Raw genomic sequence first — 18924 nt, 5'->3', positions numbered from 1 at the left:
TTTCAGCCCCTGGCGCCACCTGTTTCACAGGCTCTCCGTGGTCAATGATGTCCTTCTGTTGGCCACGGAGTCAGATGCCCATCGGGTGGTCATCCCTCCGGATGCTCGGTTTGTTACACCACGGGTACGGTGGAGGGGGGGGGGGGGGGGGGGTATGTCCCATATGAAAGTTTTGGCTCGCCATTACGTTTATTGGCCCGGCATCGATGGCGATATTGAGCACCTGGTCCGTGGGTGCACTGTCTGAGCGTGTCACCAGGGAAGCCCCCCTCAGTTGTTTGCACCCAGTCCTGTGCCTCGCCAGCACTTGGATCGCATCCATATCGATTTTGCGGGCCCGTTTTTGCATCCATGTGATTACTCATCGTTGATGCCTACTACAAATACCCATTTGTTGTCCGCATGGCATCCACCTCCACGTAGGCTACATTCTTGGCCCAGGTTCTCGCCATTGAGGGCCTGCCACACGCGTTGGTCTCCGATAACAGTCCCCAACTCACGGCATCCTCCTTCCATGACTTCTGTCAGGCCACCAGTATCAAACATATCCGTAGCCCCCCTTTCCACCCTTCATTCAAAGGCATGGCGGAGAGGCTTGTCCGCACTTTTAAACACCAGTTGACTAAGGCGGTCGACACATCTACAACCACGTCGGCCCTCACCCTGTTTTTGAGCACCTATCGCCCTACGCCAATTGACGGACATAGTGCAGCAGAGCTCCTTCATGGGCGACAGCCGCGGACCCTGCTGCACTTGCTGATGTGGTGGTTCAAATGGTTCAAATGGCTGTGAGCACTATGGGACTTAACTTCAGTCATCAGTTCCAGTCGCCATTGCAACAGATTGGATTACGAATGAAATAGCACCAAATCGAACAGGCGAAAAAAGAAACTTAAGACAGAACTTGGTTAAAAGAAGGGATGGGTTGATAGCGCACGTGCTAAGAAATCAAGAAATACTTAATTGGGTTGTGGAGAAAATAGTATGGAGGTAAAAGATGTAGAGAAGTACCAAGGCTTGTCTAGACTAAGTAACTGTAGGCTGCAGTGGATATGCAGAGATCAACAGGTTTGCACAGAGTGTGTGGAGAACTGCACCAAATCAATTTTCGGACTTAGGGCACCCTATCAAATCACACGTAAATATTTCAACCATGGGAAATGCAGACAACATGCTCAGATTTATCAGAAGAATAGTCGAGATGTGTAATACACGCAAGGAGATTGATTACAAAACTGTCGTTGTACCAATTTTTAAGGACCTTCGTCGGCCTCCGACCCTTACCAAATTGTGGGGCAGCGGGTTAAATATTTTCTGGTGTTTGTTCTCTACTTTTATAAGTAGAAATGTTTGGTAGTCTTGTGTAATTTTTGAGTGCCACAAATTTTTACAAGAACCATAAAAGTATTTGAGTGAACAGTCACACAGTGATGGAGAATGTACTGTCCATAGTCTTCATTCCACAGGTCTACTTCTCACCTGCCTGAAATGAAATATGTTCTATGTCTGCAAGAGTAATGCGAAGTAGTCGGCACCACAACGATAAACAAAAGTCTGCTGTCGTTTAACGAAACAGCGTATTATGATCAGTATTCATACCAACAAGAATAAGTATAAAAATCATTAAAGCTTGTCTATCGTACTCAGCAATCGAAACAGTTCAGAGATGACTTCTACTCTTTGTTCCCATTTACGAAAAGTTAAATGCTTGCCTTAAAAGTAGAGAATAATCTCATAGACTTGTAATCAGCGTCCTTATAATATAGCGGACGGCACACAAAAAAGAGCACTTTGTACGAAACACAGGCTTTCCAGATAAACTCTTGATCCAAGCAAGTTGGCGTTTACACAGTTTCACCAGTTACGCATCATTCGACCGAAACACAATGTCAGCCATTATTAACGCCACCGAGACTTAAGCGGACTCGAACAGATTCGTAGCGGAGAGTTGCATATTCCCGTCTGACTGACAACGATCGAATAACTTTTCAGGTGCGGACAACTCGTTTTTTGTATAAGGACGGCGAGGGCAACACCTGCACCGACACTGCTTCCAGCTCGGGCAATGGCGCCCAGCCAGCACCGTCTGTGACTACAAAAGTATTTACATCGTCGTTATTTTAATACTAACATCGATCCTCATATTTCTGTAAGTAAGCCTATTTATGTTTCTAAAAGTTCGTAGCCAGATAAATTTTAAATTGTTAACTACAAAATCTTCCAAACGGAAACAACGGTAGATGGTGACCTCTGAACTGTCTCTGTTTTCATTTCGTACATTTTTAATATTTACAATATTATCTTGGAACTTGGTACACCTCCATTGTTACGTATAACGAATACAGCGCTGTCATCTTGGTTTTGTAGCTTAATAACAAGGATTAGTTAATTTTACTCGTTTTACAAAATTTAGATAGGAACATTGTTTTTTTTCTTAATAATTCAAAAAGTGGTTGAAACATCTTCATAGAAGCTTCTAACATATTTTTTATGATAAAATGAATTTAATTCGAAACGTAGAACTTTCTAGCTTGAATATTATATGTCTCTTCGCAATTTACAAAAATTGGGTTTCAGAAGTAACTAACTAGTGAACCATGTTGAGATTCACAACATTTAACCTTACATACTCTGACCAAGTTTTGGAACAATATTTAACTTTATAGAAGTATATGGTGCAATCTCTATGTTAGCGACTCACAGCTTATGTCACGCGCTCTGTGAGACTGCGCTTGGCGAAGCTACAGAAAAATACCAGTACTTTACTCGGCTCCCTAGACTCGGCATGCAGCCCCACAAAATGAAAACAAAGATTCAAAGAAGAGCAACACGGCTCATCATTGATTTATTTACACAGCGAGAGACAGTCACCTATATGCTCGAAAAACAGTAATGGGTGAGAGATTAGGTGAAAGACGTTGTGCATCACGGAGAATCTTACAGAATTTCTAAATAACTCCTGAAACACGCTCCTTCATCCAAAATATACCTCGCCTAAGTACCACAATAACAATAGTAAGTAACATTACAAAAGGGCCCCAATAATGTTATTTCACGAAACCCTATCAAACAGAAAAGAGGAAAACGATATTGAATGCTCACTGAAAGGCTTAAGAAACTGGTACACCAGCCTAATATCTTGTAGGATCCCCGCGAGCACGTAGAAGTGTCGCAACACCACGTGGCATGGACTCGACTAATGTCTGAAGTAGTGCTGGAAGGAACTGACACCACGAATCCTGTAGGGTTGTCCATAAATCCGTATGGGTACGAGGAGGTGGCTCTTCCGAACAGCACCTTGCAAGGCATCCCAGATATGCACAAAAAAGTTCATGTCGGGGGAGTTTTGTGGCCATCGGAAGCGTTAGAATGATGTTCCTGGAGCCACTCTGTAGGATTTCTGGACGTGTGGGCTGTCGCATTGTCCTGCTGGAACAGCCCAAGTCCGTCGGAATACACAATGGACATAAAATGGATGCAGGTGATCAGACAGTATGCTTACGTACGTGTCACCTGTCAGTCGTATCTAGACGTATCAGGGGTCTCATATCTCTCCAACTACACGCACCCCACACAATTACAGAGGCTCTACTAGTTTCATCAGTCCCCTACTGCCATGCAGGGTCCATGGATTCACGAGGTTGTCTCCATACCCGTACACGTTCATCCGCTCGATACTATCTGAAACGAGACTCGTCCGAACAGGCAACATGTTTCCAGTAATCAACAGTCCAACGTCGGTGTTGACGGGCCCAGCAGAGGCTTAGAGCTTTGTGTCGTGCAGTTTTCAAGGGTACACGAGTGGGCCTTTCCCTACGAAAGCCCATATCGATGAAGTTTCGTTGAATGGTTCGCACGCTGACACTTGTTGATGGCCCAGCTCTGAAATCTGCAGCAAATTGAGGTAGGATTTGAGACCTGATGGTCAGGGGAAGGCAGGATTCGGTTACTCTTGTGGACGGGGCCGTAGTCAGTTACTATTGGTTGCCTTTTATACTTATACACATTCATTCTAAAGCTGTAATTCCAGACTCAACAATAAATAAAAACAACACGGTATTAACGAAGGAATGAACAATAGTATAAAATAATAGTGATTTTTCATTGCGTAAAAATTCAGCAAAACACCGTAAAATACAGATACAACAGATAATGTTTTAAAAACAAGCCACTGTGATCACGGCTGAAGGCTTTACACGCCAAGAATAGCAATAAATTAAAAAATTTTAATAACCCGCTGCAATTTACAACTTATAAAAATTAAAATATTACAGATAAGTAGCCACAAACAGAGCAAAATGTATCAGACGCCAGACATGGCAGTAAAAAAGGTTTTAAGGCTTAGTGCTGAAAATACCAATACCATATTAGAATTTTAAGGCAAATAACCGCAATTACAGCTGAAGGCCTTACACGTCATGAACGGCAATTATATAAAACAAATTTACATCCTGCCGTAAAACAGCAAATACAATAACGAAGGTTAATTTTAAAAGAACAAGCAACCGATCACCAAACGGGTGAAATAAAATGAAGGTAAACCTTGTAAGACAACCCTTACACTGCTAGATTTATTCCAGAAGTCGACCAGAACTATTAAGTAGGCATACATAATCTTTAATGTAGGCATTACAAGGTATTATAATAAATAATATAATAATAAAACACAAGGACCAGTCACAGGCGTTGCTCCAGGAATCGACCTCTGAGTACAAGCACTTTCAGCGAGCGATGAGACAGGCAGCCAAGAGTTGTATTCACTTCACAAGATGTTAACTCAGACTAGTGGCAGTCCAACGAATGACTAATGATAACCTGCTGAAGCCGACAAACCAAATGCAATGATGGAACAATACGGAACCGGTGGTCTGCACTACGTCCCCAGAATACTGTGTTCAGAGCGCCCGGAACGAGAAAGGAATCATTACCACCAGAGTAGAAAAAATCAACAACCGGCCTACAATCAAGAAAGCTGTCAAAACTACTCGCCTTACCGGACAGCGGCGGCAAGGCGAGGAAACGTACACAGCCGTTACATACAGTAAGCCCCAGGGCAGCTAATTGGGGCGTGAGCGGCCACCAGGCAGGAAAAATACCGCTAGTTGAACTTAACAAACTGTAACAAGCTCAAAGCAGTAAACAGTAATAAGAAGTCGAGGAAAGCTAGTCAGATCCGCCTTCCACAAGCACTCCACTCGGTGCTCTTCGCGTCGGCGATACTACGAGCAGCAACACGTCCCAAGTCACTGGAAAATCGCGAGTATCACAATGGTGGAGGTTTCTCTATTTGAATTCAAGTGCACTCATCTTAAAGCTTGCTGGATCCGGTTTACGACGAGGTCGTGCACCATCGTGACCACAGCCCTTCGATCCAGCAGTCCATGAGCGCTGTTGGTGGTCCCGGCGTGTTCTCGATCTGGCTCCTCCCGAGTCCCCAACCGACTCCACACTCACATGACCCGGAAAAATAACGACGTCACCCCAAAGATAGGGCAACAGTTACTGCATATCGATAACCACCACTGCTGCCACTAGCGGACAGTTAACGCTTGCGAAACGGAGTGGCGCCAGTCAACACGAGAAGAAGAGAAACAACCGCAACCATGCCAACTAAACGATACCGTCTGGCCCCCAACAGAAGCGGCAACCTACAAAGCACCAACGCGAGCCGCAGCATGGCTCACAAGGGAAACTCCCCATCGCATCCCCCTCAGATTTGGTTATAAGTTGGCACAGTGGATAGGCCTTGAAAAACTGAACACAGATCAATCGAGACAGCAGGAAGAAGTTGTGTGGAACTATGAAAAAAATAAGCAAAATATACAAACTGAGTAGTCCATGCGCAAGACAGTCAACATCAAGGATAGTGTGAGCTCAGGAGCGCCGTGGTACCGTGGTTAGCGTGAGGAGCTGCGGACGGAGAGGTCCTGGGTTCAAGTATTCCCTCGAGTGAAAAGTTTGATTTTTTATTTTCAGACAATTATCAAAGCTCAGGCACTCACACAAATCAACTTCGTTCTCCAAAATTCCAGGACATGTTCAGATTTGCTTGGGCATATGCAGGATTTGACGGTTTACACACGGAAAAATTTGAAAACGTTAAAAACATATGTTTTGACAGAGCACAGGGAACACCCTGCGACTGTGAAACTGTTGCATTCATTTGTTGCAGTTTATGTGACAAACTCTTATATTTTCATCACTTTTTTGGTTGTGATTATCACATCCACAAGAAAACCTAAATCGGGCAAGGTAGAATCTTTTTACGCTTTCTCCAAGTGTACAAGTTAGGTGGGTCGACAACATATTCCTGTCATGTGACGCACATGCCGTCACCAGTGTCGTATGGAATATATCAGACGTGTTTTCCTGTGGAGGAATCGGCCGACCCATGACCTTGCGATCAAATGTTTTCGGTTCCCATTGGAGAGGCACGTCCTTTCGTCTACTAATCGCAAGGTTTTGCGGTGCGGTGGCAAAACACAGACACTAAACTTATTACAGTAAACAGAGACGTCAATGAACGAACGGACATATCATAACTTGGCGAAAATAAAGAAAGTAAACTTTTCACTTGAGGGAAGACTTGAACCAAGGACCTCTCGTTCCGCTCCTGCTCACGCTAACCACGGGACCACGGGACCACGGCGCTCCTGAGCTCACACTATTCTTGATGTTGCCTATCCTGCGCGTGGACTACTCAGTTTGTATATTTTGCTTATTTTTTTCATAGTTCCACACAATTTCTTCCTGTTCTCTCGATTGATCTGTGTTCAGTTTTTCAAGGCCTATCCACTGTGCCAAATTATAACTAAATCTGAGGGGGGTGCGATGGGAAGGTTCCCTTGTCAGTATTGCACTTCTGTCACGTTGAACGATTCTTTTCAGTCGTCGTTGGTTCCGTTCTTGCAGGATCTTTCTCCAGGGGCAGCGATGTCGGACATTTGATGTTTTAGGGATTCCTGATATACAAGGTACACTCGTGAAATGGTCGTGTGGGAAAATCTCCTTTTCATTGCTACGTCAAATATGCTGTGTCCCATCGCTCGTGTGCCGAATATAACATCAAATTCAAACTCACTTACATCGTATAACCTGCCATTGTAGCAGCAGTAAATGTAAATGTCGTGTGACTACAGCCTCCCGACGGGTAGACCGTTCGCTAAGCACAAGTCTTTCGATTCGACGCCACTTCGGCGGCTTGTGCGTCGATGGGGATGAAATGATGATGATTAGGACAACACTACACCCAGTCCTTGGGCGGAGAAAATCTCCGACCCAGCCGGGAATTAAACCCGGGCCCTTAGGATTGACATTCTATCGCTCTGACCACTCAGCTACCGGGGGCGGATTGTGTCAGCAGTAACCGATCTAAGAACTGCACCAGACCTTTGTTGTGTTAAACAGGCGTTGCCGACCTCAGTGTCGTATTCTGCTTGGTTGCATATATCTGTATTTGAATACGTGTGCCTATACCGGTTTCTCTGACGCTTCAGTGCCTATTCATCACTGTTTCAGCAACTAATCCTAAATAGGTCCAAGACTCGCAGTAAGACAAAACCATTTGCAAAGACCGATCTTCTGCCCCATTTGAATTTTTAATACTAAAGATTGTGCTCCCGGGAAATTGCTCCATGTTTTTACTTCATTTGACAGCTGGTAAACTTCTTCGAAAATTAGACTGATACTGGATGTGCTTCCTAGGTGTTGCAGTTTTCTCAAAAGTGTATTCAGCAGCAAATTCGACCTTTCTTCAACCGAGATATGACTTTTTTGAACCCAAGAGACGGATCACGTTTTTATCGACGCTGTTTGGCCGGCAATGAGTGTTAACTATTTAGTTTACTTGCGCTTTTTGAGTGTTTCTTGGATCATACTTGCGGCAATTTTTTATGACATATAATGTGTAAGTAGGTTTATAAACATTTCACGTTGTCTCTGCACAAAGCTGACACATTCTTGCCATTTACGTAACTGTATTTTTACTTATGTCTTAATCTACAGTAATGTTTAATAGAAGAAACGCAATCGTTAGGTGCTAACTCAACACGAGCGACCAGAAGAAAACATTTGACGAGTATAGTTTTGTGACTGGATTTTGCACCAAGTGGAAGATAGCGAGCATTATAAGTCACGTCATATGTACTGACAAATCTAGCTTCATTCAAGAAGGTATTTTTAACCTTCATAACAACTGTTATTGACCAGAACACAACCCACATGACATCCGTGAACGTGGCTTTCAGGCATGCTTTGGCATAAACCTGTTCTTTGAATAGTGGGAAGGCTCCAGAATGAGATTTTCACTCTGCAGCGGAGTGAAAATCTCATTCTGGAAACATCCCCCCGGCTGTAGCTAAGCCATGTCTCCGCAGTATCCTTTCTTTCAGAAGTACTAGTTCTGCAAGGTTCGCAGGAGAGCTTCTGTAAAGTTTGGAAGGTACTGGCAGAAGTAAAGCTGTGAGGATGGGCCTGAGTCGTGCTTCGGTAGCTCAGGTGGTAGAGCACTTGCCCGAGACAGGCAAAGGTCCCGAGTTCGAGTCTCGGTCGGGCACACAGTTTTAATTTGCCAGGAAGTTTCAGTGGGAAGACTGATTTTGCACCTTTAACTATGGTCGGAAAAGTTGAATGCGCCCCTGTATCGGACTTTTCTTTGCTGTACTTTACCTGGCGCATTAGAATACATTCCATTCGGTGTTCAGCGACAGCTACAGTTTCAGCAAGATGGCGCACCACCACAACTTGAATGAATGTTTAAATGGACCGTTTGACGGGAAATTTATTCGTCTAGAGGCCCAATGTTCTGGTCCCCACGTTCCCCAGACCTTAATTCACTAGATTTTATTTTTATTTTTGGGACAATCAAAGGAGTAAGTTTATGGTTTTCCACCCACGGACCTAATAGCTCCCGTGCGTGCCTCTTCTACAGTGGTGGATGCAGATGTGTTGCGTAGGGCTCTGCAAAGTACGATCCAGTGAGTGGCGAAGTGTTCGAAAATGCAACGTGGTCACTCTCAACATCTTCTCTAAAGCGAACGTTGCTCGTACGTGTACGTTCCGGCTCTGTGAAGATAAGCCTGGACGTCAAACATACGGAATGGAATTAGCGTACGTAGCATAATGAGCAATCTACTGTAGCTTTCCTGTCGTGTTTTTTGAACGTCACTAGATACAGACGATGTTACTGTATCCACCGCTATTTTCTATTGGCCTTATTTGTGACACGGGCGAAACAAAGTGGTCGTTTACGTCTGTAAGAACTTCACGTTAGGTATTAATTTTTATAGAAAAGTAACAGTAACAAAAAAAATACGCAAGATACCGCATTGTGTGGGTGTACATTGAATGTTTCGGTCACTCTAGATCATTTTAACATCTGAAACAAAGTAAAACTAAATATGTACCTTCTAACAGCGTCTATTAGGTAAACTCTACTTTTATATACAAATATTTTCTTTTCTACTTATTCTAAAATGTTCTATAGTACATACACCACTGGCCATTAAAATTGCTACACCAAGAAGAAATGCAGATGATAAACGGGTATTCATTGGAGAAATATGTTATATTAGAACTGACATGTGATTACATTTTCACGCAATATAGGTAAAAAGATCCTGAGAAATCAGTACCCAGAACAACTACCTTTGGCCGTAATAACGACCTTGATACGCCTGCGCATTGCGTAAAACAGAGCTTGGATGGCGTGGACAGGTACAGCCGCCCATGCCGCTTCAACACGATACCACAGTTCATCAAGAGTAGTGACTGGCGTATTGTGACGAGCCAGTTGCTCGGCCACCGTTGACCAGACGTTTTCAATTGGTGAGAGATCTGGAGAATGTGTTGGCCAGGGCAGCAGTCGAACATTTTCTGTATCCAGAAAGGCCTGTACAGAACCTGCAATGTGCGGTCGTGCATTATCCTGCTGAAATGTAGGGTTTCGCCTGCATCAAATGAAGGATAGAGCCAGGGATCGTAACACATCTGAAATGTAACGCCCACTGTTCAAAGTGCCGTCAATGCGAACAAGAGGTGACCGAGACGTGTAACCAATGGCACCCCATACCATCACGCTTGGTGATACGCCAGTGTGGCGATGACGAATACAATCTTCCAATGTGCGTTCACCGCGTTGTCGCCAAACACGGATGCGACCATCATGATGCTGTAAACGGGAATCTGGATTCATCCGAAAAAATGACGTTTTGCCATTCGTGCACCCAAATGACGTTTTGCCATCGTGCACCCAGGTTCGTCGTTGAGTACACCAACGCAGGCGCTCCTGTCTGTGATGCAGCATCAAGGGTAACCGCAGCCATGGTCTTCGAGCTGATAGTCCATACTGCTGCAAACGTCGTCGAACTGTTCGTGCAGATGGTTGTTGTTTTGCAAGCGTCCCCATCTGTTGACTCAGGGATCGAGAAGTGGCTGCACGATCCTTTACAGCCATGCGGGTAAGATGCCTGTCATCTCTACTGCTAATGATACAAGGCCGTTGGGATCCAGCACGGCGTTCCATATTACCCTCCTGAATCCACTGATTCGATATTCTGCTAACAGTCATTGGATCTCGACCAACGCGATAGGCTACAATCAGAGCTTTATCAAAGTCGGAAACGCGATGGTACACATTTCTCCTTACACGAGGCATCTCAACAACGTTTCACCAGGCAATGCCGGTCAACTGCTATTTGTGTATGAGAAAACGGCTGGAAACTTTCGCAATGTCAGCATGACGTAGGTGTCCCCACCGGCGCCAACCTTGTGTGCGTGCTCTGAAAAGCTAATCATTTGCATCTCACAGCATCTTCTTCCTATCCTTTAAATTTCGCGCCTGTAGCACGTCATCTTCGTGGTGTAGCAATTTTAACGGCCAGTTTACTTTGTATTGGATCTTAAGAAATTCAGAGTTATCGCAACATGTAATTTAGTTAAAAATCTGCAACTAAGACGGAACAATAACTGAGAATTATCTGAGAAAGAAGTTTGGCGCGAACGTGACTCGAACATCAGCGAGTCTGCACGCTGGTTCCTGACGTCATTACCTCGACTCGCTGAGCTAAGGGGACAGCTCTGGCATAGCACAAAAGTTGATGCTGCTTGTTCTTGACCACCAGAGCCTTGTGTTTTTGCGTTACATTTCTATTAAACCTTGGGGCGGGACTAGGTTTTGTTAGATACTCAGGACGAGGAATCGCATGCTGACCAAGTGCGGCATGTTTTCTTCGCTCTCTGCAAGAACAGGTGTAGTCACAATATTGAACCCTGTGGGACGTCAGTATTAATTTCTTTCCTTGTCAGAGGAATGTTCTAAATGAAAACTGCATGAGGTATCGAACATGACCCTTCGATTTCTATCAGGTAAATATGAAGTCAAGAAGTTGCGAATTGTTCCTTGCAAACCACAAACGTTTTCTAGAAAGTAAGTTGTGATTTTAGCAACAAAAAAAGGTTCAAATGGCTCTGAGCACTATGGGATTTAACATCTCTGGTCATCAGTCCCCTAGAACGTAGAACTACATAAACCTAAACTAACCTAAGGACATCACACAACACCCAGTCATCACGAGGCAGAGAAAATCCCTGACCCCGCGGAGTCGATCCCGGGAACCCGGGCGCGGGAACGCTACCGCACGACCACGAGCGTGATTTTAGCAGTCGAATGTCTTAGACCGATAGCAATAATCGCAGTAGATGATCTCTCGTCTTTCAGATATTTTAATACACGGTCGATGTTGCGACAGACGGCATGTTTTAATAAGGCTGCTGTGAGGGAACATCTAGATACACTGTAGAGCCTTTATTCTTCGTTTTGTCGACTGAAGATACGTATCACCACAGGAACTTGTGCGCCGTCTCTAGACGCGTCGTCGACGCTGAGAATTTAATCCTCAACCTCCACTTCCTTTCTAGCGAAAGTACACATGGTCGTCCGTCCGTCGTATGAGGGCATAAAACTGCCACTCTTTGTGCTATTCGAAATCATGATGTCATGAAAAAGCCACTGCGAATACTTATGCTGCTATCTAGTACAATTTCCTTTCTGGAAACTGTGATGTAACGCTATTTGGACACACAGTAACTCCAGAGGCCGAAGACAGATCTGTGAATTGTATGACACGCGCATTATCTAGTTGCGTAAGGTGTCGAAAGAGATAAACACACCGACAGACCGGGGCTCAAAGCGTTCGCCGTGTTTGTACTCGTCACGACACAATTAGCATTCTAGCGCCGGCGAGATTTCGGGATCCGCTTATCAGTACAAGGCGGCAGAGCGATATTCACCCTTAAAACAGCGAGACTGCACACTACGACCGACATTGTCAGCTGCAGCGGGCTCCGTGAGTGTCCAGGGACAGCCACGGAGAAGCAGGAGCCAGGCAGAGGTCATTCAGGTATGGTAGCGTCCGAGAGGAGGAGTCCGTGTGCGCTTGTCGGGGAATAAGGGCGTCATAGCAGTGGACGAACTACGAATGTGTGAACGTAGCGAAACGCGCGAAGACCTGCAAAAGATCGAGGCTAGCTGCAGGGATTGGCAGTTGGCTGTCAACATAAACCAACTTAACGCAATACTCTTAAATAAGCAGCAAGACCCAGTACCGTAGTTACGGGCTATAAGAAGCTAGGGTCAATAAAACGCACCTTAATTTTTAACCATTTTTTTTTAAAAACCAGACAAAAAAATTTTTTTTATAAAACCAAACTTACCTGTAAAATTCCTGAAAATCGTCATCTGAACTTCTTCTATATCCTCTTCCTTTTCCTCTTCTTCTTCGTCCTCATCGCTGTTGTCTTCATATATAAGATGGTCTTCACTGCCGTCTAGAGAGTTACTTACGCCGCTCTTCATGAAAAGATTAAACAATAATGTCTTCTCTCACTCTAGACCACGACTGTTTTATCCACTGACTCACTTCTTTCATTGTAGGTCGTTTTAAAGCTCCCATCTGCGTAACTTCATGTTGGGTTGCATTCACTATCCATTTCCTCCATTCCTGTCTGATATACACTCCAAATGGTTTATTTATCGACACATCAAGAGGTTGCAATTGTGAAGTAAGTTCTCCCGGGATAACACAGGCTCTGTAATTCCCTCTCTCAGTTTCCCTCTCACAGAATTTTTAAATGACTACTAAACTGGTCTTGCACAAGAAGAGAACTCTTCTTCAATAATTCACCTTTCCTTTCCTCCTACATTCTGTTAATCCATAATGTCATACTAGCCTCGTCCATCCAACCAGTGTCATGTGCGTGAACAACACCTGGCGGTATTTCAAAAGAACTGAGATTCATCATTGGATTTACTACCGTCAGCACAGCATGAAATGGTAACAAAAAAAAAATTTCTCTGAGCACTATGGGACTTAACATCTGAGGTCATCAGTCTCCTAGAACTTAGAAATACTTAAACCTAACTAACCTAAGGACATCACACACATCCATGCCCAAGGCAGGATTCGAACCTGCGACCGTAGCAGTCGAGCACAGTAATGCACATTTTGCACCTGTTAGTCATGCTAGCTACCAAACTGGTGAAGATTCCTAGCGGAATATTGTCCCACTCCTCTCTCAAGGCGAATTTCAGCTCTTGCGCGGTTCAGGGAGGGGTGTCCACCGAAAAACATCCCAGTCATGCGTCTGGAGAGTATTCAGGCCTTCTATACTTTCAATATCGCCGCTTTCCATTCTGTCTGACACATCAGTAGTCCTGTTTGAACAGACATTGTCGTCCATAAGTAGAAAAGCAGGAGCTACTTACTCTTAAAGAGTGGCACATGATCCGGAAGAATTTCCCTGTATTACCGCTGTCCTGTAATGGCACATCGCACAAAGATATGTAGCGGTGTTTGGTCATTGTGCATAAAGCCTGCCCACATCACAACGCCTAGGCCACACAGATGACGTTCGTAAGCATTTTGTGGCGTGTAACGTGTTCCTCACTCTCTCTCCACAGTAAATGGTGGCCAGAATTAGTTGCCACAGTGGAGCGGAGTTCCTTCGGAGAACATCGCTCTGGACCATTATAGTTGACCCCAACCAACATGCTCCCTACACCAACGAACTTTTTCTCGGCGATAGGGTGGCTGAAGTAGGATGCATTCTGAGGCTTCTGAGAATACAAGTCGGCCTTATTTAAGCGACGAGAAATTGTTCTGGCAGAGATGCGTGTAACGGTAGCGGTTGCAAGGCCTGCAGCGGTCTGTCTAAGGGTGAGGTGTCTTTTCCTTTTCGCCACTGGGGGCTACGTATCGATCCTCTTGCAGTACGGTGGTCCGTCTACGATGAGCGGCATGCTTTCGAATAGCATTCCCACCTTCAGCGCTTTTCTCAGTCGCGAGATGACAGTTTTAGACACTCCCATTACTGTGGTCACACTAGTGACACTTTAACCGCATTCGAGCGGCCCAACTGTTTTTCGCGATCGTAAGCACTCAAATTATGTGGGGTTGGGTTGATTGAGGGAAGAGACCAAACTGCGAAGTCATCGGTCTCATCGGATTAGGGAATGACTGAGAAGGAAGTCGGCCGTGCCCTTTCAAAGGAACCATCTCGGCATTTGCCTGGAGCAGTTTAGGGAAATCACGGAAAACCTAAATCAGGATGGCCGGACGTGGGATTGAACCGTTGTCCTCCCGAATGCGAGTCCAGTGTCTAACCACTGCGCCACCTCGCTCGGTCTCAAATGATGTCCTGAAGACATATTGCCGTACCCTACGGAATGTTGCACTAATCTGTTCCATAACAACCTTCATCTGTAGTGTCTGAACTGTTGAAAACATACAGAGCGATGGTGCACAGGGTTGTCTGCAGTTAACACTTCCTGCCCTCTGTATTTCCTTCTACTGTCATTGATTGGGTGTCCTGCAGCAACTGTCACTTTAACCACAGCACGTGTTAGTTGTTCCTTATCAATTGTCAAGCAATGTATAATTCCGAGAGCGTACTTTTCTAGAAGAGTCAACCGATACATTGCTCCCTCCCATGTATATCTCGCGAAAAGACTGTGAAGGTACAATTAATGGGATTAGAGTTTGCTCCCAGGGATACGAAAAATCGTGATTCCCGTGCACTATATGCACGGACACAAGCATATCCGATAGTGTTAGCAATCTAAAAATGCTGTTGGAGATATGAGAGCTTTTGTCGGCTGCAGTCTCATCGTTGGCTGCTTACGTAGAGTTCTTGCGCCATGCTAGCAGTGGTAGTGGGAGACGTATTGGCAGGTGCAGAGGCAGTTGAAGGGAGTCCAGTCGGTCATGTAAGGCTTTTAAGCCTTCTGAGGCAGCCAATGAAAAAATGAAATGCACTATAGCTCGCGCACTGGGCCACTGCGGCAGCCTGCTGACTCAGCGCTGCCATTTGAGGGCAGGCTGTCTCGTGGAGAACGCGTGTGGTTCTCTACAGTCTCCGTGCGCTTCTGGAAGCAGGCAAGCCTTGCTTGCATCCTGAAACAAAATCGGCCATGTCTTTTGACAGCTTCTGCGACATGGGGGAATTTCTAGTTCTGGAGGGACATACAATATGACTTCAATTTTATAGTCACCTCTTTCTGCCACATTATTTTTGTAAAACATAACATGCATTTACACTCGAGCGCCAAAGAAACTGGTATAGGCATGCGTATTCAAATACAGAGAAATGCAAACAGGCAGAATACGGTGCTGCGGTCGGCAACGCCTAAATAAGACAACAAGTTCAAATGGTTCATATGGCTCTGAGCACTATGGGACTTAACATCTGAGGTCATCAGCCCCCTAGACTTTGAGCTACCTAAATGGAACTAACCCAAGGACATCATACACATCCATGGCCAAGGCAGGATTCGAACCTGCGACCGTAGCAGCCGCGTGGTTCCGGACTGAAGCGCCTAGGACCGCTGGACCACATCGAAGGCAACAAATGTCTGGCGCAGTTTTTAGATCGGTTACTACTGCTACACTGCCAGGTTATCGAGATTTAAGTGAGTTTGAACGTGGTGTTACAGTAGGCGCACAAGCGATGGGACACAGAATTTCAGAGGTAGCGATGAAGTGGGGATTTTCCCGTACCACCATTTCACGTGTGTACCGTGAATATCAGGAATCTGTATGATGGTTGTGGATATATATATATAGATATACAGGGTGTGGGCATAAATATGGAATTACCAAAAACACCAAAATGTGGAATTACCAAAAACACAAAAATCAGAATTATCAAAAACAGAACTCATTACCACGCCTAATACCGTGTAGAAAATCCGCTGGCATTTAAAACAGCGTCAAGTTGACTAGGAACGGATGAATTACGATCTTGTACGGTTTCCTAGGAAATATTTCTTCCTGCAAAATAGTGTCAAGTTCAGGTAACGATAATGGAGGTGGGTAGCAATCGCGCGCCCTTCTCTAGAAAGAAGGCCACAGAGGCTCAACACTATTCAGATCTGGTGACTGTGGTGGCCGGTGCAAAGGCGACAATTCGTTCCCTCTTGACAAAAGCAGTCCTGGACGATGCGAGCAGTGGAAACAGAGGCAGTGTATTCTTGGAACACAGCATCACCTTTAGGGAACAAGTGGATTGGACCTGATCAGACAAAACAGACACATAATCCTTAGCAGAAATAGTATGACCTTGCAAAGTAACCATGCGGCCCGTCGAATACCACGATACAGCGGCCAAAATCATCACGGAACCCCCCGCCATACTGCACTTCTTACACGCACCCTCGGCAAACGCGTTTTTCTGTTACGGTCATTGGCATCACTGGTGAGTGGTTTTGGAATTCCAGCTCGGCGTGCAATTTCGTGGTGACAGGGATCGCGAGTGCGACATTCATCTCTGCAACGAGGTTTTCAATTCTCGTGCCCTTATTTTTCGTCACAGTCTTCTTCATCAACCGTCTGTCACAGTCAATCAACACACACTTTGGTTTACGTTGTGACTTACCGTATAATGTTATTCCGCTTTCCCGGTATGGGGTATACATCTTCGATACGGTGCCTTTTAACACACAAAACACTTCAGCTCCATTGGTTTCGGAAGCACCCACCATATAAGCGCCAATAATCTGGCTCGGTAGAATGCACTTATCTCCGACGTAAAGCGCTCACAACTACACGGAACACTGTTATGATCATGAATGAAACACTTGCAACATATTGAGGACGTTGCGTAGATGCTGTTCGTGGTCATTTACAATAGTGCAACAATAAACTTGGCTGGCATCTGCATTTATGTTCAAGCAATTATTTCTAGCGGTGCTTACATAATTTTGTCCAATCCCTGTCTAAATAGTTCGTCAGTCAGGTTTACAAACTCAAATAAGAACAGCAACAGTGAGCCGAACTGCTATCAACTAACGGAATGTTTATAGCTTCTGAATATTTCTCCAGCAGTAGCAGAGGAAACGTTAGCGACAGAAACATGGCTCAGTGGTCTTTTTCTTTTTTTGAGTCATCAGTCTTGTGACTGGTTTGATGTCTTAACTAATGTCCTATCATCCCGTCCCTTTTTCTTGTCGGTGTTTCCTGTGTATTGCTTTCCTCACCAATTCTGCTGAGACCTCCTCAATCCTTACCTTATCAGCCACCAAATTCTCAGCATTCTTCTGTATCTCCGTATCTCAGATACTTCTAGTCTCTTTTTTTCTGGTTTCCCCACAGTCTATGTTTCACTAGCAGACAAAGCTGTACTCCAGACGTACATTCACAGAAATTTCTTCCTTGAACTAAGATCTATGTCCGATGCTAGTAGACTTCTCTTGTTTAGGAACGCGCTTTTCGCCAGTGCTAGTCTGCTTTTGATGTCCTCTTTGCTCCGTCCGTCATGGGTTATTTTGCCCTCTAGATAGTTGAATTCCTTAACTTCATCTACTTCATGATCATCAATCCTAATGTTAAGTTTCTCACTGTTCTCTTTTTTGCTACTTCTCATTACTTTCGTCGTTCTTCGATTTACTCTCAATCGATATTCAGTACTCTTGAGACTGATCATTCCTTTCAGCACATCATTTAATTCTTCTCCACTTTCACTCAGCATAGCAAGGTGCTCAGCGAGTCGTCCGCCCCGGTAGCTGAGTGATCAGCGCGCGAGAATGTCAATCCTAAGGACCCGGGTTCGATTCTCGGCTGGGTCGGAGAATTTCTTCGCTTAAAGACTGGTTGTAGTGTTGTCTTAATCATCATCACCATCGACGAGCAAGACGCCAACGTGGCGTCAAATCGAAAGACTTGCACCCGGCTAACGGTCTACCCGACGCGAGGCCCTAGTCACACGACATTTTTTTTTTTTTATCAGCGAGTCGTGTCATTGATATACTTTCACCATGAATTTTAATCCCACTGCTGAACCTTTCTTTCATTTGCATCATTGCTTCTTCGCTAAACAGATTGAACAGTAGGGGCGAAAGACTACATTCCTGTCTTACAGCCTTTTTAATCCGAGCACTTCGTATTAGCTCTTCCACTCTTATTATTTTCTCTTGGTTGTTATATATATTGTATATTACCCCTGTTTTCTTATAGCTTACCACTATTTTTCTCAGAATTTCGAACATCTTGCACCATTTTACATTGTCGAATGCTATTTCCAAGGTCGACAAATCCTATCTTGATTTTTATTTAGTCTACGATCATTAAATACTCGAATATCAGAGAATTTTGTGTTCTCCTTTCGCATATTCCTTTAATCTCTTTCTGCTATACTACAGTATCATCTACATCTACGTGATTACTCTGGTATTCACAGTAAAGTGCCTGTCACAGGGTTCAGTGAATCACTTTCAAGCTGTCTGTCTACCTTTCACTCTCGTAGTAGAAAAATATTTATAGAAGTAAATAAGGAAACAATTATTTCGTCAATCGCGTGTGGTTTGTCACAGTAAAGAGTTTCACCATTCTTAACTAACGTAACTATCCACACATGAGACGTGCTTTTCGTGTG

General features: G+C 44.5%; 1 protein-coding gene across 3 annotated transcripts in view; it reads left to right on the top strand.

Moving 5' to 3' along the window:
• Nucleotides 1–18924, top strand: part of LOC126335018 (carcinine transporter-like) — a 145786-nt gene that overhangs the window by 52806 nt on the left and 74056 nt on the right. The window contains exon 1 of one of the 3 annotated variants that reach the window (XM_049997847.1): nt 1993–2149. The exons of 1 other annotated variant lie outside the window; for it this stretch is intronic. The gene's annotated coding sequence lies outside the window, so the exon portion shown is untranslated. Of the gene's footprint in view, nt 1–1992; nt 2150–12317; nt 12399–18924 lie in introns of those variants that run through there. One more of the 3 variants, XM_049997846.1, reaches the window with a different exon arrangement.

The sequence above is a fragment of the Schistocerca gregaria genome, chromosome 2 (assembly GCF_023897955.1).
Source record: "Schistocerca gregaria isolate iqSchGreg1 chromosome 2, iqSchGreg1.2, whole genome shotgun sequence".
Lineage (NCBI taxonomy): Eukaryota > Metazoa > Arthropoda > Insecta > Orthoptera > Acrididae > Schistocerca > Schistocerca gregaria.
The sequence above is the reverse complement of the archived record's forward strand: the minus strand, read 5'-3'. Positions and strand labels throughout refer to the sequence as shown.